At 41.7% G+C, this 24,845-nt stretch overlaps 1 long non-coding RNA gene and 1 other non-coding gene across 2 annotated transcripts in view; one reads left to right on the top strand and one right to left on the bottom strand.

Annotated features, from left to right (window-relative positions):
- Positions 1-24,845, top strand: part of LOC128737365 (uncharacterized) — a 248,422-nt gene that overhangs the window by 102,720 nt on the left and 120,857 nt on the right. The gene's annotated exons all lie outside the window — the stretch shown is intronic.
- Trnag-gcc (transfer RNA glycine (anticodon GCC)) lies at positions 22,499-22,569 on the bottom strand. Its single transcript has one exon. It is a non-coding gene; the product is annotated as a tRNA-Gly (tRNA).

The raw sequence follows: 24,845 nt of genomic DNA, 5'->3' as shown, positions 1-24,845 counted from the left end.
AAAAACACTATAAGAAACTTTCCAGAAGCAATGAGAAGTAGCTCACGTTAAAATTAATTCTAAGTTTCACGAAAAAAAAATTGAAAGCCGAATTTGACGCATCGTAGCGCTGTAGAAAAATAAAATTCAAGAAAATTTTTGTACAGTGTCTAAGATACTGACCCCAGAGGGATTCTCTTCGCATGAATAGTTTTGAACGCACGGTCCGGGATCTTATAGCTTTTAATACAGATACCGGGAGCTAGTAAAAATGAAACGGCAAACTATTCAAATGAGTGAAGTAATATTTTATAGTTTATAGCTTAATTTGATATCGACTGTAGATAAGGGCAATTATCAGTAATGTTTATTGCTTATGTTAGAGCTATAATATCGCTTCTTTTCTGACGCATTCTGCGATCTTTCTGTTGAAAGTTGTGGAGTTGTGTTTAATCGGAAATGCCCGTGTGGACGGGACGCACACTCGTCTATAAAACAAGTTCAATCAACTGACCGTTGAGCCGGAATAATGAGAATCTGATTTCCAATTAATTGACTATTATAATTTATAACACCGAACGTTTTCAAAATTCAGCCAGAGTAGGGTACTTTTATAAATCGCAATTCTAAAGTATCATGCTAACAATCGACGCTTTTCAACGCAGTATAATATAATTAAAGAGTATTATTTTTTATTATTTTATATTTTTACGCTAGATCTCTACAATGTAGGTCTACATAATACTTACAGCTGTAAATTTATTGCAGAAGGAATATCTTAATTCAAGTCTCAGGTCTTCATGGAAAGATTGTATAGGTTGCAGATGCTTATTTTTATTTGTTATTATAGATTATTTCTCTAAATAATTAACGTTGAGAACCCTTCAGAAGGCTGGTCTTTAATATTATGGCACGATGTGGAATCCATGATTCGTACTCTATGCCAAATCCACTGAAAAACGTCTTACTTCCTCCATCCATTTCCTGTCATCCCGGGAATACCGTCAAGTATTATTTCGCGAGGAGGATGTGCCTTTGCACTACGAAACGTGCACATCCCTTAACGGCCTCCTTCGCACGATTTCTTTTTGGAAAATTCTACCCTACTACGATGGATTTATGCAGCATGATCAACTAGAATTAAGGAAACGTACATCTGAAAAGTACATCTCCTTAATTCTAGTTGATCATGGTGGCTTTTTGGTCTTCTCTCTACCTGCGCTGCAACTCCGACATAATTTGTGAAACCACCCCATTTCGTTCATAATGTTCTGCACATTTGAGGCAGGTATCTCACTCCGCACTACTTCGAATCTTGGACACTCCAATATTCCTACATGCACTTGTGTTTCTTCCACGGTCCCGCATTTTGCACAGGATGATGACGCAGTGTGGCCAACGCAAGCACTACTTAAAGCAGCCGTGTCTAGAAAGGAACTGCGTTAGGTGGAAGTTCATCTCTCCGTGCTTTCTGTTCATTCCGGCCATCAAAGCCGGTATGATTCTGTACGCCAATCTACCGTTTGGCACTGCATCCCATTCCTGTTGTCATTTGACCATTCTAACAGTTTTCGACCCTCCTCCGTGTTGTAGCATAGCACACGATTCTGGAAATAATTTTACAGAATCCTGTACAGCGACACCGGCACTTGGACGTTCCGAAGCGAGTTAGGTATGGAGTCCCAGCTACCGCTATTAAACGCATCTCTCACGTCGAGCGTGACAACTGCGCAATAGCGGATACCTGTCCTCTTGCGCTAGATTGCCACCTTGGCTGTCTTAGTGACAGACAAGATGGCATCCACCGTAGATTTACCTTTTCGGAAGCCGAATTGGTTCTTTGACAGACCATTTGTACCCTCAGTGTACTGTACGAGTCTGTTAAGGATAACCCTCTCCAGCACCTTGCCTTGCCTCGGCAATAGGACCAGGTTCTGTCGCTTCCATCAGTCCGTGAAGTGGCCAGCTTCCAAGCATCTAGTCATTACTGCCCCGAATAATTCGGGAGCCTCTAAAATAACCGCTTTAATGGCCATATTCGGGATTCCGTCTGGCCCCGGTGCCTTGCTCACCTCTAGGGATTTAGCGATCTCAATGAGTTCCTCGTTCGTAACTGTCACTTCCTCCCCGACCTCTAAACCGCCGTCGCTCACGTTACTTTGGATGTTCGGTATGGAGGTCGACCATCCTACGCTATGGTTTGAGATACTGGAACGTCGGCCGTGGGACGACTCAGCGGCCTGGGGCCAGGGCCTTGGCTCGTGGCGCGGAAAGAGGCCCTTGATGATTCGCTCCAGCATTTCTGGCGATTGCTCTGCGGGCACCATCACACCCTTGGTGTTTGCCATTAGAGATGGTCGGGTCTCGGGTTTTCAGACCCGAAACCCGAAAAAAACCCGAACTCGACGGGTTCGGGTCGGGTCCGGGCTTGGCCAAAAAAAAATATTCGGGTTCGGGTCGGGTTCGGGCTTAGCGAAAAAATTAAGTCCGGGTTTCGGGTTTGGGTAATAAGAAGCCGAACCATCTCCACATTCAGTTCTCGTAAAAGTATTATTTTAACATAATAAAATAAGCAGTACTTTAATGATATTTAGTATGACTCAGATATCAGCTACACTGAACTGGTTGCTTTTTAGACGGTTTAGTGTTTTCAGATTTAGATCGAATTTAGGCCAAAAGTTATATATTCCAGAATTCGCCAGAATTCGTTAGTTGGATCATGTCATAACTGCGCCCAAACAAGTTGGGTGGACTGACAGAAGACTAGAATTGTCTGCTATCATAAATTCTATTCCGATTTCCAAAAAGTTTCGTGCCTTGGAATAGTTGTAAGTTTAGCTGTCTTTAACACACAACATACCGTGCAGCAGAGCTACCACAAATACAGATATTTGTGCATGCATAAATTTGGGACCCATCAATTATTTCAGTTGCTGTGATTTCTGGCTCTACTAATGGTCCTGAATTTTAAAGTACTTCATAAACTATTCATGTTATTTAAAAGATTAGATCGAGAAAATAAAATACTCCGGAGAAAAAGGTAGGGTCCTGAATTTATGCATGCACAAATATCTGTATTTGTGGCAGCTCTGCCGTGAAGGGGTCATTTGACCCATTGCTTTTTTGGTTCATTTTCACGGCGTTATAACACAATTCTGTTTAGCTACTTTTATTAGAAAATATATTTAAAACATAATGCAAAGTTTGGTGCTCTACTATTTCTTTTTTATCGAGAAAAATATTAATGCTAATCTATTGATAATCGCGGGATTTCCGGTCTGCTCGCGAAAAATATTCGTAGAGTGAAGTCGGTATGTTTTGTGTTAAAATCAACCTCTTTTATGTTTGCCTTTAAACCAGGGTGCTAGTGGTTTAGACAACTAGCTTTCGGCTATTAGATACCGGTATTACATAATGAAGCAAGATCCAAGCATTTCAAAATAATTTTTCATGTAAATTTTTCTTTTCGCTTTTCACAGGTTTCATAGAAAACTTAAGAGATATTCCCGTAAAAAGTAAAAGAAACGATTCTAGTTTTTTAGAATTTTCAATTCGGTTCCAAAAGAAATAGAAGGGTGAAAAAAACCTAATTTCAAATGAATTTTAGAGCTTTTAGAGCTCGAACGTTATAGAGAATACGAAAAGAAAACTGCCGAGATTTAAATCGAGGTGTGAGTTTTATGAAAATAAATATGAAATTCAAGTTCAGGGCGGGATCAAATTTAACATAACATAAAAATTCGGGTTCGGATCGGGTTTTGGTTTGGCCGAAAAAAAATTCGGGTTCGGGTCGGGTTCGGGCTTAGCGAAAAAAATAAATCCGGGTTCGGGTCGGGTTCGGGTTTGACCGAAAATAAAATTTCGGGTTCGGGTCGGGCTCGGGTTTGACAGAAAATAAAAATTCGGGTTCGGGTCGGGTCCGGGTTTGACAGCAAAAAAAATTTTCGGGCCCGGGTCGGGTTCGGGCTGGGATAATATGAAACCCGACCATCTCTATTTGCCATTACGACCCTGTAGGCATCACCCCATGGGTTCGCATTGGCACTAGCACATAACCTTTCAAAGTAGGCTCTTTTACTAGCTATTATTCCACTCTTAAGCGCTACGCGTGCAGCAACAAGTGCTACTCGACATTCAGCCCTGCCTTAGTCCGAACGAACTTTTTGCATAATTCTCCTCACACGAAAGCACGCTCCGCGGAGTTCCGCTATTTCATCTGTCCATCAGTAAGCCGGTGACCTCCCGTACCTAGGTCGACCTTTCCTTGGCGCGGCAGTGTCACACACTCGCGACAGTACCTCAACCAAATGATCAGCGTTCGGATCGAGCATACCGCGATCACCGCACTCTCTTCGGATCGCTTCCACAAATACTTTGAGATCGAGCTTCAAGCAGAATCTGAGCCCTATGGTTCGTGCGACGACTTCTCCACTCTACCGCCCAAGCGTTATAGTCGCCCGCCACAACCAACGGCCATAGACCACCCAAACAACAATGTGAGTTTTATTGTACTCTTATGGTGGTCTTCAAGACAAATTTTGGTCTTCAATGCCATCACAAGAGTGTAATAAAACCCAAATTGTTGCTTGGGCAGTCAGCACAACTGATACTCGGTCTACCATCCGCGTAAACTGCTCGATAGACCAATTCGGCGGAGCATAACAACTGCAGTAGAACACTCCACCCACTTTGGCAACCGCGAATTCCTCATCTGCAGTTGACACAACCTCTTGAACCGGGATCCTGCTTGTCGTCCATATAGCCGCCGTCCCGGACCTATCCGAGACCCAGTAATCAACGACTCAGTTACAACAGCTTGGTACAACAGCTGCTGGGCCGCGTAGCAGTGATTCAAGTTTAGTTACGTTGCTTCAACTACGTCCGTGTTTTAGTCGCCGGCGCGCCTGCCGGGCACTTCGGGCCTCCTGTTGTGTGCTTAGCGTCCCGTTGGCCGGTACATATCAGGCACTTGGGCGGCGCAGTACAGTCCCTCGCTATACAGCCCGCACCGCCACATCTCCTACACAGGTGACTTCGGTCAGGCCACTTACAGCTCCAGGACTTGTACCCTCACTCAAAGCTCCGGAAGCTGACCTCCGGCTGCTGGAACACGTTCAGTGGGCATACGGACCATCCCACCTTCAGCTTATCCACTTTCAGAACAGCATTTCCGACTACCAGTGGAAGTCTTATAGTTGCTACCTGAGTTCCCGCCGGTCCCTTGCACAGACGAACTACCTCGATAGTCACCACCACGTTACATTGCTCCTTGAGCGGTCGTGCTAGTTCGCCGGCTTCAGTGAACTCGTCCAGGTTTTTAAGCTGGAGAGTCATCTCAGGCGTTAGTGCGCGGATCTGTATCTGTTTTCTGCCAGCACTTTGTAGGAAGAACTCTTCTCTGTGGCATTCTTTTTGAGCTCAAGGATCATGTCGCCCGTGCGAGAGCGGCGGATACTCCGCACATCCGCGCCAAGACCCTTCAACTGATCGTCTCCTCTCATGGCCTTCAAAACTTCCGAATATTTCAACCCGTCAGTTTTGAGGATAAGGGCCTTTGCTCCTCTTTTTCTGACCACTTTCGGTGGAGCTCGATCCTCCTTTTTCTTCCTGGCCTTCTTCTTTTTGACTAATTCCCACTGATTGTCGGACGCCAACTGCGTCTCGTTACCCTCAGTGGGTGCTTCGCTTGGCTTGCGACCCTGTGCGATCAGGCGCTTCTTCGGGCCCGTGGGGGTTTCTTCCCCTGAATCCACGGTGTGGTCAGGCATTGACGAGCAGGCATCCATTTGTGCAGACCTAGGTCTCTTTCTCTGCCACTCTTAGTCGCGCTTCGAGTTCGCTGTGCTCCTTCGTCGCAGCACGCATAGTGCCCCGAAGCATGAGCAGACTTTGTTTCAGGTCCTTCGAACTCGATAATGGCATCGAGCTGATGAGATGCCGCTACCACTCTTGCTAGCAAGTCTTTCTTTCCTTCCATTGCTTTTATTAGCGACGGGCCGTTCATCGCTGCGTCCGGCGTAGATGCAGTTGGAACGGCAGGTGTGCCGGACCTTGCATAGGTCACCTGCACAATTAGTAACTCTCATTCTGTGCAGTGACGCGGAGCTGGCGCTGTAGAAGGCGTTTTTGACGTCGATCGTTATCACCGCGCAATATCGAGAGCCTCTTCATTTCTGTTTGGCCGACATTTCTCTTCAGCGTTCTCGACTCCTATCCGGATAGCGTCAACCGTTGACTTCCCTTTCCGAAATGCGAATAGCATCTTTATCAGTCCGTGTGCGCTCTCCATAAACTTCGTCAGCCTGTTGAGAGCCTTTCCAACTGTTTTTAGCAGACAAATGCTGGATTTCCCGGAGGCTTTCCCAACTACGGCTGTAATACCAATGGCAATATGGCAACAATGTGTAGGGTTTTTTTTTGTACTTTGTGCCTAACCGCTATCTTACTACCTCTGTGTACTCCCTATCCTTCCGGAATTACTGTACTTCGGGAGGAGGATATTTTTTGCGCTGCTTTATTACCTGTCAGACGTGCACCGAAGCGAGGATGGCGAGCAACTTGACGTCCATCCCTTCACGATCACCCTCGTAGCATTCCTTTGTGAGAGCGAATATGTACTACGTTTACTTCTGGTACAATTTACTCATGTAGTTGTTGATGATGGGTCTACCCTACAACAACGGAGTGTTTTCCGGTGATGGGCGTTGGAAGTTCCCCTGACACAGATTTTGAAGCAATTGTTTGCAGTGCTCCGTGAGCCGTTAAACTCCTATCTTCTCTGCACTTAATTCAAGCAGTTCCCAGCGGTAGATCTGCTCTACATCAACGGAGAGTTTGCCGACGATAGAACATTCCCCAAGACCGAATGAACGCTACTCCTTCCACAACTCGCATCTTGGTCTACTCACCATTTTCGCTGTAGCGCCCACATAATTTGCGTAATAGCTCCGTGATCACGTTCCACTTATTTTCATCGCGATACATTTTGTGGACGATATGATCTGGACTGGTATCAGCTCCGCTGATGGCAAATATTGCGCTTCGAATTGAGCCAAAACGACAATCAAAGACCACGTGCTCCGGTGTTTTTTCAATGTCAGCACATTCCGGATAGAGAGAGTACTCTGTGTGTCCTAATCTATGGAGGTACTTTCTGTAACAATCATGACTTGTCAGGAATTGTGTCAGGTGGAAGTTAATTTCTCCATCCTTCCTGTTCGTTCACGTGGACGCGTTCGAGATCAACCGATGTGACACTCTTCCGTTCTCCGAATTGTCCCCCTCTTCTTGCCATTTTCGCATTGTGTTTACCCGTGTCCTTTTACGAACTGTCAGAACACAATGATAAATGTTTGTGAACATATCTTTTGTATTTTACATATCATAAAAACTCTTCACAAAAAAATAAAATTAGTTCAACTAACCTGCTAGCCGTAATAAGATCTTGCAACTCGAAGCACTAAACATTGCATTCTATAGGTTCTATTATTTTTTGGGGCATAAATTACACTAAATACTGAGATTGAGTAACTTTTTCTCGTTGCTGTTGTTATAAACATTCATAGAATAGTGATACTGCTGGCCGACGAAATGTAAAAACCAAATCAACGAGAATCATTTGCCGGATACTTGCTGAAAAATAGTTATTTATTTTACAAAATTCAAACCTAAGCTATGTAACATTGAAATACTTCTAGCCAATTCTAAAGCATACTTTTTAGAAGCCTTATTTTCGTGCAATATTGGGATACGACCACAGAGTATCCCGCAACCTAAACGTGATCGACTCGTGTCGTGCAATCAAGCTGATAGGTCCATCACAAACTTTGATCAATATGGTTGTTTGTGCTTTTTGGTGTCTTGTTTCATCATGTTCTATTCATCATGCCCCTTAATGACAATTCTATACACAATCGGACTGCTGTAATCACGTCCATTTCAAAGTGACAAAGTGTTCTGGTCCCAACATGTCAGCCGACCTAGACCAATTTGATACGTTAAACAGTGTTGAAAAAGACCCTTCTTTTTTCTTTTATTTTTCCTTTTTCTTAAAATACTTAAACATTCTTGAGTACTCATCGAAGCACTCTTGAAACTTAACTCAAAACAAATAAAAGTCTAAATGACCCAGATGCTTTTCAAGAAGAAAAACAATATATTTAATCCCTCGTATCCAAGACACTAGTATTTTTTATGTAAAGAGTTCAAAAGGTAACGAAGCCAACACACATAGATTTGAATTTTGAAGCGAACTCGACGTAACCTGTCGGACATAAAACTGACCTGCTATTTGTACTGTCACATTTACGATTGTGAAGTGTTGAAAATAAGCATAGGTTGTTTTTGTGTAAAAATATCTGCAAAGTCGTTTTCCAGCTAAGATATGCGATTCTATCTGTTTCAAAATTGTTCATAAAAAATAAGTACCTGCTACTAGCGACCTTTCTCTTTCGGAAAACAAGGTGTCAATGTGTGAACAAAATGACGATAGTTAAGTGTCAAAGTGCTATACCTATTCAAATGGAGAATGTCTTGGTTGACCATTCGAAAACTACCGATATGTAAGCTGTAAACTCTTTAAGTTCGATATTTACGCATTCAAGATGCATCGAACATTTTAATTGCCTAGCCGTAACCGTTTGGACTACTTGCTGCATTTAATAGATGGATGAATCGATCGAAGATTTTTCCTAATAGCAATATTACGGAGCAAATTACGGAATTTTTCGAAAAGTTAATACCAATAAGTATACCAATAAGAATATGATTTTTTATATGAGACGCTTTGAGCCAATGGCTGGTTCACCTCTGCTAAAAGAAAGTTTATATAGTCGGTGTTAAATCAGACCGGACCAAGTCGTAAAATATAAAAAATAAGCTAATGACAACAATCGATCAAGGATTACCTGAGCTACATTATAACAACCGAGCTGGGCACTTGACTCGGCCCATAGCCGATACTTCTAAGACATTTTTGACGTCAGATCCTATCGAAGCGCTAATGTTAATCCGAACCATTATCTATTGACGGTTAAAAAATACGCCAACCTCGTTTAAACCCTTGAGTATAAAACAGCCTAGCGTCGCCGAAAACTACGCACTCGAAGTTGCGCTGCCGCAACAGAACGAATTCGATTACCATCAAAATAGCCAATAATTGCGTAATAGAGAACAGTATCAGACACGTGGAATAGAAGCAACAGAACGACTGGTATGACAATGCATATACTATAGAGGAAAAATACAGGCAGAAGAAGAAGCCGCGTACCACGCATTCCGAGAAAAAAGGGCAGCATCGTTCTCGGAAAACGCACGAGAAGGATAACAACGGAAGGTTACCGAAAGCTGAAAGTAACACTTTGATGGACATCATGAAAAGAGCCATGGTGACGGGAAACCCAGTTTTGATGGTGCGGCAAACGTGGAAGAGGTACCAGCCCAACAATAGGGGCAGTTAAAGAGGCCATCATGTAGCTGAAGAACAATCAATTGCCTGGGAAGGGTGGCATCGGAGCAGAGCTATTCAGATGAGTTCGGAAAAATTGACCACTTGTCCGTACCGGCTAATTGCAAAAATTTAGGATACTGAACACCTACCAGAAAGTGTAGAAGGATGTAATTATCTGGTCGATTTACTGAAAACGCGACAAGCTGAGCTCTTGAGCTCTGAATGCCACTTTAAAGCGCGCTCTACCAAACACTTTTCCACCGACTCACAAATTGCGGAATGATTTGTGAGAATTGACCAAGCAAGCTGCGTTGAAGGACGACCAGCAACAGATCCAATATTCACACTACGGTATCCAAGATTGCTGTGAACAAAGCTCCAATACACAATTTGTTCGGTAACTTCAAAGTTGTATATGCTACCATCGACAGCAAAGAGCAATCTCACTGATTAAGGCGTAATAGTATGTGCGGATTTCCATTTATTCGAACACCGCAGGGGACTTTATCAGGGTGATAGACATAGCGCTACAGGGTGTTATTAACCGAGCAGATATCAATACGCAAGGAAGGATTTTCAACAAGTCCGGTCTATTCGCCTGGACATTCAACACTGTCGACAGAACATATGCGACGAAGGCTAAACAAAATACCCAACTAAAATGTGAAGCAGAAAAGATTGGGTTGTAGGTAAAAACTTTCTAGACAAAGTACACCGGCAGAATGAGACCAACCGACGATAGACGGCGATGAGCTCGAGATAGTTAACAATTTTGTCAACCTTGGTTCACTGGTGACGGTGGACAATGGCACCTGCCATGAGATTCTGAGACGTATTATGAGCGGAAGTTTTCCGGACAAACTGACGCGGCTGATCAAAGCTACTCTGGAACATGTGATGTGCTACGTGCGCGTTTCGGAGACACTCTCAAGTCCTTTCGAATCGCGCAGAGGGCTACGGCAAGGGGATGGACTGTCTTGTATGTTATTTAATATCGCTATTGAAAGTGTGATCCGGCGAGCGGGCACCGAAACAAGAGGAACGATCTTCAGCAAGAGTAGCCAACTCCTAGTCTTTGCAGACGAGCTCGACATCATTACTAGAAACCGTGGGACGGCGGAGGCAATCAACGCCAGACTAAAAACGGAGGCTAGGAGGATAGGGTGACAAATTAATGCGTCGAAAACCAAATATATGGTAGGAAGAGGCTTCCGAGAAAGTAACGTTTGCCTCCCACGGACAGTGACTATTGACGGCGTTGAACTGGAAGTGGTTGATGAGTTTATATATTTGGGATCTCTGGTCACCGCCGACAATAATACGAGTATGGAGATGCAACGACGCATTCAAGCTGGAAATCGAGCCTACTTTTCCGTCCGCAATCCGTTCTCTTCAAGAACCCCACCGGCACCAGGTATAGAGGGGCTCAACGTGCTAGACGGCTAGACCAGATTGAAGCCGACTTGCGTGTGTCGAGACGCGCAACGAATTAACGACGAGTAGCCCAGGACCGAGTAGAATGGAGAGGAATTCTTGATACGGCAAGAGCCACCCTGGTTCTCGGCTGAATAACTACGTAAAGTAACTTACAAAAACCAGCATATATGTATGTAATTCATAATTGAAATAACCAAAATGCCCGAGCAGACTCGGCCGTGGTTTTTGGGACACTTATACTATATTCTATGGCGGTTCAAGCGATGCTAACTCTTGCTGCCAGTAGGTTCGTATTTAAGGAAAACATTACTTGTATAAACGGTAAAATTTATGCTTTAAATCAATTTTTAAAGCAAATAAAACAATATACGATATTTACACCTTCTAGAAAGTTACGAGTTTGGATAATATCAAAAAGTTGGTAGAACATGTCAAACCTGTTAGATGAGGTTTTGTGTACAAAAAGTTTAATAAACTGATTTTAAGGGGGTCACAGGGGCACCATAGCCGTACGGTTATCGAGTCTGCTTTGACAAGCGAGTAGTCGTGGGCAGGGATGGCACGACCACTTTGACTCAATTTACATTCATTTGACAGTACCGTCTCAGTTTTATATGACAGTCTAAAGTTTTATATGAGACATTTCTAGAATTTGTTATTATCTACAATTTTGCTGAATAAAGTTTTGCTGAATCTTTTGTAGTTACGGTGCTACAATACTAATAGCTCATTAATAGCGTGAACGTTCACTTGGCTACCAATAACCTACTAGCATTGTAGCACCGTACCGTAAATACAAAAGATACAGCCGAACTTTTTCGGAAAAGTTGTAGATAATAATTAGTTCTTCAATCGTCCCATATATATCTTTTTCAAATTTTGCTTGACTGAGACGGTACTATAAAAGGAATGTGAATTGAGTCAAAGTGATTGTGCCATCCCTGGTCGTTGGTTCGAATCTTAGTAGAATCAAGTCATCCGATGTCAAGTGACTTTAGCATGAGTTTATTCTCAGGCCCCTCATTTAGCCTTGCTTCATGCTGAATTCTATATTTACCCACTGAAGCCTCTTGACAGTGCAAAAGCCCTCCTATAGTTAAGTGTACTGGTCAGAGGAACGAAGGACTCCTCGCCAGGGACGGCTATAATATGGGATAGTACTGGCAGCGAGGAATAAGTGGGTAAAGTAGATCAAGAATTGAAGGAAGGGTAAGTCCCAATACACACAAGCAAACATAAAATTTAATAAGCATATCACTCATTCAATAGCGAGTATAGCAAAAAGAAATGCAGTGCAGGTCATACAGCAAACACCCGGGCGATATCACAATAGATCAACCATACTGGTCAAAGTGACAAGTGCACACAGGAAAAAAGGGGGTCATGACAGAAAGCCAATTATATCTTGCAAACCATACTATGCAGATACCTAGTATCTTCGGCAAAGTTTAATAAAATTCAAAGATCTATAACTTTATTGAACACATGAACATGCTACCTAGTTCTTATAAAAAGCTATTTTTTTTAAATACGTTATCCCTTTAATATTTAGTTGTATGAAAATATTTTTCTCTGAAGACACCTAAGGTCAAAAACGTTGAAAAATCGGGAAAAGACTTTTGACCGCCTTTTCCAGAATGATCCCACTGTGAGCCGGCACTTCGAGCTCCTCATCTGACCAATGTCGCTGGTGACTTCATCTTCAGGTTTCACTTCATTATACCCCAGTATTTGAATACTGGATGAACCCGGGAACAATTTGGTGCACTCAAATCTTTTGAGATGAACTGAAGTCCATAGTCCATTGTAGCATGCATGCTGAAACTGCAGCAGGCTATCATGAGATTTAATGAAGGGCGAAATCCGCTAGGTGAGGCACTTACCCCTGTGTATCTCCGAATTCTTATCCTTCATAAAACATTGGTTTTCACATGGATGCCAATGAAACAGATCCTTTGCCAAAACATGACCTTTTATCACAAATCCATCCCCAAAACCAATCTCGCATCTGCTACAAACTCTACCGCGAACCAGAGCATAAAGAATTCAACCCCTGGGTTTGGCTGAAGCTTCTTGAAGAGAAGACGACCTTGTCTGAAGCTTATTCATCATCAAGTCACGTACATGCATCACGTTTCGTCACCACCCGGCTGCACATCCCACGAGACCGGATTCTAGCCTTTGTTTATTGTTTGAGGCTTCTGTTGGGTTCCCCACTTGCTCGGTAACACTTTCGAGACGGATTCGCCGTACAGTACAGCGGCCAGTATTTAGTTTTTTCGCCAAAGCACAATCCGTCATGCTGAGATCGGCCTTGACTTTCCGAATGACCCTGAACCGCAATTGACGATCAAGAGTTCAACTCCAACGTCTGGCCTGCGCATTGCGGACAGCCCTGGGAGTTTCCTTGCATCCCTAAATTACTTACACTACAGCTCTTTTAGGATAATCCGTCAGTCCCGCCAGCTCCCAAGCCGATGGTGATGAATTCTGCAAGTGACTGCACACAATTACTTTCATTTCTCCTCCGCATGACGAATATCTCGAAACCACGTTACCTTTAAATTGCGAAAAAAATATACCGAGCAGAACTGTTCACAAATAACACAACGCTACCAAAAAGCTAGCATCCACGGCCATTGCGCGCGCCGCCAAAATGAAGTGCCCAATTTCTAAATGATCCCATCTTTACTACCGAACCGATTTAGCAAATAAGCCATTCAATATTTCCCGCATTCATCCGTCGTTAGTCGTCATCGATTCTACCAATTTTAAAAGCAGTTTTTTTGTTTGAAACAAAAATTCTGTTTATGAAAATATATTCGCTGTGCTCAGATTAGCAAGAAGAATGCAGTATGTATTTACATTTTTACAAACAGAACCCTGCTTTTGGGCCCTAAACTGCTTCCGAAATTGGGCTCTCCGACGAAAAGTTAATGACTGATAATTTCCCGTTAACCTGCTATCAACTTTTATTCAAATTCTGTTTGATGCAATATTAAACTGTTGAGATACTCTGTTTTGAACAAGCAGCAGTGAAGGGGAGATATTCGGTCTTCTCTGAGGAAATCTGCAACAAATGATTAAACATGAACATCTCTTCAATGACAGCGGAAAACAATCTGCCCCACACACAGCCGCCCGCCGTAACAATCTGTGGCTCTTCGTAGAACAAATTTCGAAGGCTGGCCAGCCAGTTTCAAGATCGAGTCGCACGGATGTACATTCATGTACCGTTCTGTCGGCTGCCGTCTTCAGTCAGTTGCAGTAGCCGGACCGGACCGGAATAGTAGTCATTAGCTCAGACCTTCGCACAATTTTCAGCTTCACGGAATTACCGCATTCACTGGCATCATCGCTCGCTCTGTTTCGACATTGACCGACAGGTACCGAAATGCGACGGCGATGGTCGAAGAAAGAACCGAACAGCAGTGTGTGATGTATGGCAATGGCCATGGCAATCATCAGTGTACGGCGTGCAGTCCAGCGTGAGAACGTTGTTACAGGCAACACTACTAAAAGCGAATTAGATCCTGAACTTCACATGTTTTTCAGCTATTCGTCATTCGCCCTTATGTAATTGAGGTATATAGATTTTTTTTAAGTAATCTCATAAGCTTACAAGTCAGATGGGTGCAAATGCGTACAATTGTCCAATTGTGCATGAACAAATAAAAATTCACCATGGTGTACAAATGAATCAAGTCATGTGTATTAAGTAGGTATTTACGCATATTCTAGGCGCTACATATTTCTTCATGCCATACTACATGTGCTCTGTACCATGCAGCACTACCAGTCAGTGTTGGCGTTAATTGCTTGACCGCGGTCTATGTCCGGAGGAACAAAAAATAAGCCACATGCATACTAATCGACCTGTGCTTTACGCCTCTGTAAGATGCAGACAAACGTGTGGTTATAAAAGTTCCACCGAACGGACCAGTTCAAATATTAGATCACGGCAAGGTCGATGGTGTCCGCGCTGGCTGCGTTAGAATTCGTGCGCCTTAAAACCTTTTGATTGTTTCAGGTCAACGAGGATATTAAGAGGGACTGACAGATTGATTTATGGCAGCGAAGTGTGCAAGTGTTTAAGCTTTTAGCGTTGCACGAGGCGACTAAATATGAATATCGAATTGACAACTGTAACAATTGCGGTTTTGATCTAACGAACGCTTTGCTAACTGAGTATTTATGCTTTCCCGTTACGCATATGATCCGGCGATTTTGAAGGGATTGTCTGTGCACCAACCTAGAAGTGCGCGATTAGCGCAAAAAGAAACGTCAAGACACAACCAGCATTTACTATTTACGATTGTAATTGCCTTGGCTATAAATGTGAGCCCTCCAAAGCCGGTCGGATCGATTGCAATCGCTCAATAAAACGCGCAAGATTGTATCAAGATCTTCTTTGGGTTACATTAGAGGCCGACTCTGCCTTTCCTGCTGCCATAAGTCAGCAAGAAATAAGCACACACACACACTAGGTATATGTGTTACAAGATCAATCACTTGCATTCACTTCGTCGTATAGCGAATAATATTTCATGTAAAACTTCTTCCACGTCTCTTTAGCCAGAGACAAAAAGTGCAAACAACCAACGATACTCGAGGCTTTGCTGTGTTCACGCAAAAAGTAAGGGGACCAGAAGTAGGTATGTATTATCGTCAGGCTATTTCGCATTATTTTTTATACGGCCATTACAAATATTTTATTAAGTTTTTGTCCTTCCAATGTTAAGGGGGGTTGTAGGCAAAAAAAACAATGAGATTTTTCAAAGAACCCAGGTAACCAATAAGCATTAGTGTAAGCAGTAATTCAATCGTTCATTAGAATCCCTGGCGTTTTATATTGCAGTATGCTGTATATCAGCCTTTTCACTGCACAGTTGTTGTAGATTAGCATTCACAATTCTATTTAAATTCTTCTTGACGTTAACTAGCTGCAAATAAGCATTGTCAGCACTATAAGAGGGCTAGCAGTTAAATAGCCACATATTTTGCCAAAATAGTTTTTAATAGGTAAATGCTTATTGGCTTGCATTGAAAATTTACCTAAAGAGAAAGAAGTTGTCATTGATTTAGTGAATTTCAAAAGTAGTGATGTCCGAAATTTTCAATTAATCGATTACCGATTAATCGACGAGCGTTGTCTGCACTAATCGATTAATTCAACTATTCGTACTAGTGGTATTCGATTAGAAATATTCGAATATTTTTTTCATTAATTCGATTAATTGAACGATTATGAACGATTAGCGGCCATTATTCGGGGATTATTCGCATTCATATTATTTCCTTTGAACTATTCGATTAATTCAACTACTCGTGCTGGCAGTATTCGATAAAAAATTATTTGAATATTTTTATAGTTACCGTGGACCCCCGTTCGTTTGACCGTTTTTAATCTGAACACTTTTTAATTTGAACCCCGTTGGTTTGCACCACGTGGAAATTAAAAATGGTTCAAATGTCATTCTCCATATGACATCATTTGCTTATGCAGACAATGCACATAAACACGATTTGTTTGTACTGATCTAGCGTGTTTAATCTGTTTCACAACGCGTTTCCCAACGATTATGGTAGAACTCTGATCGGAGAATGAAATATTCGCTGCTTGCAACTTCCAACTGAATCAAACCACCAAAACAATAACAAAGAACAGGGCAGCCAGTTCACACAAGCTCCAGCATGTTTAGGGTTACCAGTTGTTCAAATTAAAAGCTAACCCCGTTAGTTTGCATGAGGAATCGTTCAAACGAACGGGGGTCCACTGTATTCGATTAGTTGAATTAATCGAACGATTAACGGACATCACTATTCAATAGCTGTCCGAAATAAATATGCTGTCTATGAAAATGTATTCTAGACTGGCAAAAAGAGTGTAGTGAATACAATTCTAAAAACAGAACTTTTGTTTTGGGCCCAAAAACTGCTTCCGAAGTTTAGAAAGTTATTGATTGCGCATTGCTCCTCAAAGTTTATTCGTAAAAACAAAATCTATTCTTGCTTTTCATATTCACGTTAATATTTTCTTTAAGGTCCTCCTATAAGCCGCACACAGTGGGCCACCTATGGCGTGCTTATTTCCTGCTTCGGCTGCGCAGAGCAAGCATCTGGGGCGATTGCCACATCCCCTGGCGAAGCGCCCGTCTTCGCCGCACCGCCTGCACAGCTTAGACCGATCGGGGGCCTTACACTTGCCTGCCCGATGGCCAAAGCCCATACACCTGAAACAGCGTTCAATACGCCGTTTGGACGCAAGTGTACAGACTGACCAGCCTACCTTAATAAGACGCCAACATTTGGTTGGCGAGGGCCTCTGGCACGTTTAAGGTCGCGGAATCCATATCGTCGTGTGACTTCCGCAACCGGATGTTTGCAGTTGCTACATCAACATCAAGCTGATCCCGCAGAGCATTCTTCAGGTCAACTGCCGTCGAAATCTCGTCGAGGTTCTTACACTCGACAAGAATACGCTGCGATAGTGCTTTGACCTGGTCCGCTTCGCCCAGGGACTGCTCCTGCAACTTGGGGTCCGTCTTAACCTTGCGAAGTAGGTCAGCGTACGACAGTTTACCTGTCAGCTTCACTACTAAGGTGTCGCCCTTATGGACCCGCCTTGGCTTTGGCTTTGCAGCCGCAGCCTCGCTCGGTTTCGGCTCAGGCGGCTTACGCCTAACCACCTGCCAGTCGTCCCCGGTCCTGGCAGCACCATCCGGGACCGCCTCCGCATGTTCGTTGGTAGATGCGCGGTCCGAAGTCTGCTGTCTGTTAGCCACCAGCGTTGGTCCATGGTCAGGCGTAACCGCTTTGCACTTGGCGTGCAGCGTTCGCACATGACTAGGCATGGCCACAGCCTTAGCGGCTATGGCCTGAGCTTCGGCCATCTCACATGACTGCTCATGCCTCTTCACCTCGGCAGCTATGATGGTAGAGCCGAGGCTCACCGCCAGCTTTTCAATGTCGAGGTGGACATTGAACCGCGAGTTGATGAACGAGTACAACTCGTCCACCAACCTTTTGGCCTGTAGCAAGCTGGAGGAAGCCCAACTCCCACCTCAAGAGGGTGCACCACGTCCTCAGTTGAATTTTCCCTACCGCTGTCGCCCGCCTTCTTGGCTGAGCTAGCAGCGGTAGCCACCGGCGTTCTAACTGGGGTGTTAGACTTTGGTGGAGTCAACTTTTTCTTCGGTATCCTCCCCGTTTTCGGGGGACTTCCCTATTTGGGCTGTGTCCCCGATATCGGCGGGCTTCCCTTCCCCTTTTGGCGAAGATATCTTTTTTGCCTCCAGCAGCACTCGCGTTCGATTCCCCTATCAATTTTAGGAATTTGTCCATGCATTATGGGTCCCAACTCTAAGCTGCTATCTCCGCTCGTATTGTCTAGTCGCCTTAACGATCCCATGGTGATATAAGCAAGCAGGGAGGCCATGGTTAGTGACACTCCCTCCTACCCTTCATGGGGGGATGTCAGCATCCGATCAGCGTTAGTCAGGAATGTATATCTGAGCCTACACCACCGCACTTTGACGTGAGTGACGAGCTTTGAACGTACCTACAGACCAGCCACGGTTTTAATGGGACGGAAGCTGTATCATTAGCCTACTCGCCGTTTGGGGAAGGTACCATCCTTCCTTACATAAGGTAGTAGAATATCACAGCCGTCAGCCCTATAGCGTCAAATCCAAACGTTTTTCTCCCGCCCGTCCAGTACACCATAATAAGATTCTTCCTGGAACCGATCCTAATGTGCTCACGGCACTCCCGACTCGGCTTTTTTGTTTAAACTCCTGAGCTCTAGCAGGATGCTACGACGTCTGTAGCTGGCTTATAGGAGTTGAGCACCGCTCGCCTGTTGGCACCACTGCACCACGCCACCCGCGGGCGCAACGTACCCCCCTCTCCCTGTTAGCACACAACTGAGGGTGTAACCAAAGACTGGAATTTGGTGGTACAGAAGAACTTCGATATAACGTACCCTCGTTATTACGTACCCTCGATACAACGTCACTCGATATAACGTACAATTTACCTCGATATAACGTACATATTTTCAAGTGTTGCAAATCTCTTAAGAAACTGTATTTAAAGTTTCATTCACAATAATTTGAATACCCTGTCAATCTCACAGATTAATAATGGTCATCTGGTGCCTCGATAAAGGTTCCTGAGTTCAAAGCAGGCCATTTCACAGCACAGTGGTGCCGAGTTGCAAAAACGCGACCATTAGCTATTACGTAAAAAATGCGTGATTTTTCAAGGGTAATGTCTTTGAAGAAGTTTATAATTAAAATACAGCGCAACTTATTACACTATTAGTGTGACCGTGAATCTAGCTATTAGGGTGATTTTTGTTTTTTTAAATGCGTCCAAAAAATTCTTTTTCATCAAAAAAGTTGTAGAACATACGAAAATCAGCAACTTTGCTGATTAAAGCAACTGTCTATCTCTTACTATTTGCAAAATATTATGATATCTTCAAAAAGAGTAAATATACAGGACTGCATACCCCTTTAAGCACGGAGGGTTTTAGCTACGATATTTTTGGTTTTTGGATCAATATAAATTTTTTTGTCTCTCGAGATACCAAAACCAGTATATTCTATACATTGCAACAACTGTTTGCTAAATTTAGTAACCTACACAATTGTGTGGGTTCGGCCTTATCTTATACCATTGCACTATGGGCAAAAACGAGCCGAAAAAACGGACGCAATTAAGATATGGCCTGCAGGCTGATAAAATGTACGTGATCTAATGTAAAATTTTCCGGAGAATCGCATGGTGCTCACCGCTTTCCTGTATGTCATCGGGAAGTGCCCCATTTTGTTCATTTTCCCCTATTTTTACCATTTTTTACCCTTTTTGGACTATACCAAACCAGGCTTTGAAAAAACAAAGCATAAAAACCTAATTATTTTGTGTAAAGAAGTCCACAGAGTTGAATAGGGTTGACCCCGTTTAGTTTGGAGCGAGATCATCGCTTCGAGGCTCATAGACTTCAGCTTCTGCAGCAGCGGAACGGTTGCTACGTAGCTATGGAAATACACGCAACTTTTTGCAAGTTAAGTTTTTACTAACCTTAATACAACAGATATACCGGAACGTCCAGATTGGCTTAATAACATCCAAATGTTGATCCAAGAATTTGTCTTAGAAAATCCCGTAGTTGAATACATCATTTGCCACACTTCTTTATTATTTTGCAATTTATAAATGACCAGTTTTAGGTTCCGGTAGTACTCTAAACGGAAGTTCCGTAGTGTGGAACATGAACGAATGCTCTAAAGTATAATGTATTCATTCTTACTGACTCAAAATGAGATGGAAGCAGCAGATTTCGTTTTATTTCATCTGTTACTTACGACATGAAAAAATAATCCTACTGCGATCTGGAATATCTCCGGGAAAATGGATCCAAAATTTGCTAAAATATTTTTTCAGTGAAGGTCAATCTAAGGTGGTTCGTTGTATAAAAATCGATCAAAAAATAGTAAAGATAGAGCCAAAAGTATAACGGCAAGTACACTAATTATTGAAGTCCCGGCGGGAACGTAAAGGTAAAAGTAGGTATACAATAAGGCCGAACCTACACAATTGTGTAGGTATGAAAAACAATGTGCGTAAGTAAGTTGTAAAAGTTATTTTCCGTAAATTTTTAATTACATCAATTAGAAATACTTATTACCAATAATTATTTATCTAAGTAATTTCGAAATACGGATCTAATAAGAAAATACGACAGATAAAACTTTTAGCTGTTTTCACAAGATTTTGAACACTAGACAATAATTAATCCAACCACAAAAGAAAACTTCTTTTCAGCTATTTTCTATTTTTTCAACGAGTTACAATGTTTACACAAGAGATTGCTGCCATATATGTAAAAGTGCGACGTTTAGAAAGGAAAGGAAATTTTTTAAAAAGTAATCATATCTCACCCACACAATTGTGTGGGCTCGGGCTTAAAGGGATACAGGAAAAACCACGAAAAAGTTTGCTTCACCCTTCTAGTTGGATTTTATTATCATTATTCATTAAACGTAGTCAATCAGTAACAAAATAAAGTAATATGAGCCATATTTTTGAGTTTTTAGGTGTGCTTCGATATAAAGTACAACTTGAAAATCAAAATGTACGTTATATCGAAGTTATCCTGTATTTGGACCCTACGCCCAATTGCGTCCCAGCCGGCACCGCGTGGAGGTAGGGATAAGAGTTCCCGCTCCCATCTTAATGGCTATATGGGGTCGTGCAAAGTCGATTATAATTGTCATCTTTAGCTCATACACTGTAAAAAATTATTTTTTTTAGATATTTAACTTTTTAGTTTTATTTACTTTTTTTTTTAAACAAAAAAAATTTACTTATCACTTATTTACTTATATACTTATTATAATCATCATCTTTAGAAATAGTTATACACTGTAAAAATTATTTTTGGCGAAAATAAAAAAAACATGAAATTTTCAAAATATTATAACTTATTTGCCCTTCATTCGACTACAATGAAACTTTCAGAAAAAGTAGTGTATATTATTACCTTTAACATGCCAAAAAATAAATTTTTTAATACTGCGCTTTTTTAGATATTTCATTTTTTAGTTTTATTTTCTTCTTTTTTTTCGACAAAAAAAAATTTTTCATGTGCACATATTTTTTTTAGAAAGACAATTTTATTATCTACAACTTTGCTGAAGACACTATTTCGATCAAATAAACCATTTTTCCAATATAAAATATTTAATGGATTAGCACCATTTTTAGTTAGGCCCTTTTGAAAAAACAGTCTAGATTATAAAAAAATAACTGATATGATGAAATGACATTTTCTTGACCATAAACAAACTATGCAAAGTTTCAGCTAAATCAAAAATGACAAATTAAAATCGATTTGCGAAACTTCGTGGAATCACTCATCATGAAAACACAATTGCAGTATTGGTCTGAACGTCAGAATCTGTGCGAACGCGCTGGAACGTCTGCCTGTTAAGCAAAAGATAAGCTCCGACCAAGTAATATCCGATAGACATTTTTTGTTGTTGTTGTTGCTGTTGCTGCTGCAGCCGGTGCGCCGCCGCCACCGCCTAATTGACAGACGGCATCTTGGCTCTTGCGGATATTGCAGTCGAGATAAATTAAACTGTCGATCAAAGAGCTGGCGAGAGTTGCCAATTCGTTGACAAAAGAGCACGGCTCAAATGTGTACGCTTCGACGGGCTAACCGACCGCTAACCGGTCTCCTCTATAGGCTTGCGCTCTAGCCATCAACACACAACGAGGCGTGCGAACAGTCGCGGATTTAAGACCTCCTGCGAGGAGAACGGCTATTAATTGTGTACAGTGTGTACGGCAGGTGCTTAGAAGCAATAAATATCTTTTAAGCTGCAAGACCTGGAAGCGAGAATTGACTGCAGCCGATGGACTAACTAACAGGGCTGTTTCAAGAAAACCAAGAATTACGCTGTGATTGATATTTGTCAAATTTAATTGGTTGCTTAACATACCGAGCTAAACAATCTCGCTTAGGGTGCTAAATGAATGTATAGTATGGAATTGATTAAGGAATTTTGGCAAAACGAAAGCAGAAATGTTTGAACCAAAAAAATATTAGAAAAAAGACGTTATTGCATCGGCCGGGAATCGAACCCGGGCCGCCCGCGTGGCAGGCGAGCATTCTACCACTGAACCACCGATGCTTCCGTGCAAGATCGGAGCAGATGAGCACAGCAGCCATGCGCATATGAACAATGTATTAATGAATCTAAATTTAGTATGGATTCAAATACCTATCTTCGCTTAGGTACTGTAGTAGTATGAATCATCACCACTAGTTTGACCTTTGCGGTTGAAATCCGTTTACCACCTGTAGATCTACGCTTATTGTCCACCGTCTTGATCATAAATGTATAGGACTAACACGGTGCCGTCAAATGTGTAGCAACGTTCGTTTGCACTTGTTAGTTGATTACTTTTCGCTGTTTTACCTGCAGGCTGCAGCTACAAGCGCTTGCGTTCTTCCCATGCTGACTTATGTACATTTAGGTACGTACGGAATAGTAAAACAGATGCCTACACTAGACTAGAGACGGGTACAGAAGAGTTGCAATTGCAAGACGTAAAAACTCGATCGTACTTTACTGCCTCGCTGCGATTTACGCTTGATGTGCGGTCACACAGCAACACAGTTTAATCGTCTGGTACGAATTGACCTAGCTTCTGATAGTAGAAGCGTCGTGAGTAAAGTAGGTCAAAATTTAATCATCGAGATGATTTTTTGGCAGTTGTAATACACTGAAATTCTACATGATTATCATGTGCACAATCCTAAACACAATCCTCCCAGAAATACACGCAAATGAATAGTACAGTAGACTCTCGGAAAAGTTAACTCTCTGAAAAGTTAATTGTTCAGAAAAGTTAAGCGAACATCAGCTCTCATGCAACGCTCTAAAAAGTTAATTTTTGCCTTAACTTTTCTGAGAGTTTGAATTTATTGGTTGTCCAAGCGTTCGTCCACACACGTGTGTTTACCTTCTATCTTTATTTCTCATTTTTCGGTTTATTGTCGCCTTTCCACAGTTTCATACAGAGTCGCATCATAACTGGGATTAAATTAAACTCTTGTACCGGACAGTTCCAACAATAGTTCAATACAGGCACATAGTTACTTCAGGATTATTGATAACATACTGGAAAAGCGCAAACTCAGATTGAATTTTAAATGCAAAAGAAGGAACTAAAAATAAGCGCGAACATTATCAAAACGTAGTCGCACACTACGAAAAAACAACAGTAAACTAGTGAACCGACTATTTTAAACTTACTGAAAGGAACTAAGTATTATTTCATAAAGATCTTACTACATATTTCTTTTCATTAGAACTTCTAAATACATAAAAATGTGTACCCTATATCCTGGAATGCATTTTTCGCCTTTGTATTTATCATTTTCAATTATTTTTAGGACTACTCAGAAAAGTTAATATTTCGGAAAAGTTAATCGACCCATTCCCCCAATCGATTAACTTTTCCGAGAGTCCACGGTATGTGCAATTATACACATAAAAATTATACGCATATGAATAATATGTGCAAATTTTTCGCGTGCACATAAATGATAACTGTTTGGTACATAAAGATCATTTACTGGGCTCATTGCAAAAATCTATATGTGGGACACATAGAAACTATACGAAAAGTTTTCTCAGTGTACGTATGTATTCATAGGTAAGACATATATACACGCAGAAAAATAAATTGTAAATGCAAAAGAATTCTGTATAAATTCAACAAAAAATATTGTAGACTGAAGGCTAACCCAGATATTTTTTCATTCTGATTTGAACTGTTTGACCCTGTTAGTTCAACAATAAGGTTTGTTATTTCTAGCTAGTTTCTATCAAAGAAAAAACTGTAGAATCAAAAATAGGTATTTTTGGGTTTATAAACGATCTAGTAGAAGCAAAAGGAGTATGAATTCAGTTTAAAAAATATTTTTTTGATTCCAAAATATGATTCCAGTTGAACTCAACAACAGGTAATTGTTGTTTCAAACTATCAGCATTTTTCTGCGTGTAGTAAAAAGTCAGGATATAAGAAAACATTCGAACTAGCCTGGAAAAGAACTTATCTTTTTCAGAATAAACGGGCGCAATACATCAAAACTATCATCAATTATTAAGTCTGGAAAACGTTAACAAAATTTGAATTCGCCTTCACTATAAAATCCCGACTACGATAGAATCCAAGATGTTCATAATCCTTGAATTTCGATTTCGATGGAAACTCAACAAACTAAAATAATATAGGGTACGGGTATGTTCGACCTGTTTCTAAATTCAGCCTATTTTCCTTTCCTTTTGCTACATAAATACTTTGCCGATATACAACTTTAACATATTGCAACTATTTTCTCAAAAATGTAACTAATCTATTGTTTATTGTTGAAAGAACATCAAAACCAGTTGTTCGT

This window comes from Sabethes cyaneus, chromosome 2 (genome assembly GCF_943734655.1).
Source record: "Sabethes cyaneus chromosome 2, idSabCyanKW18_F2, whole genome shotgun sequence".
Taxonomy (NCBI): Eukaryota; Metazoa; Arthropoda; class Insecta; order Diptera; family Culicidae; genus Sabethes; species Sabethes cyaneus.
Note: the sequence above shows the minus strand (reverse complement) of the source record. Positions and strands in the feature narration are given on the sequence as shown.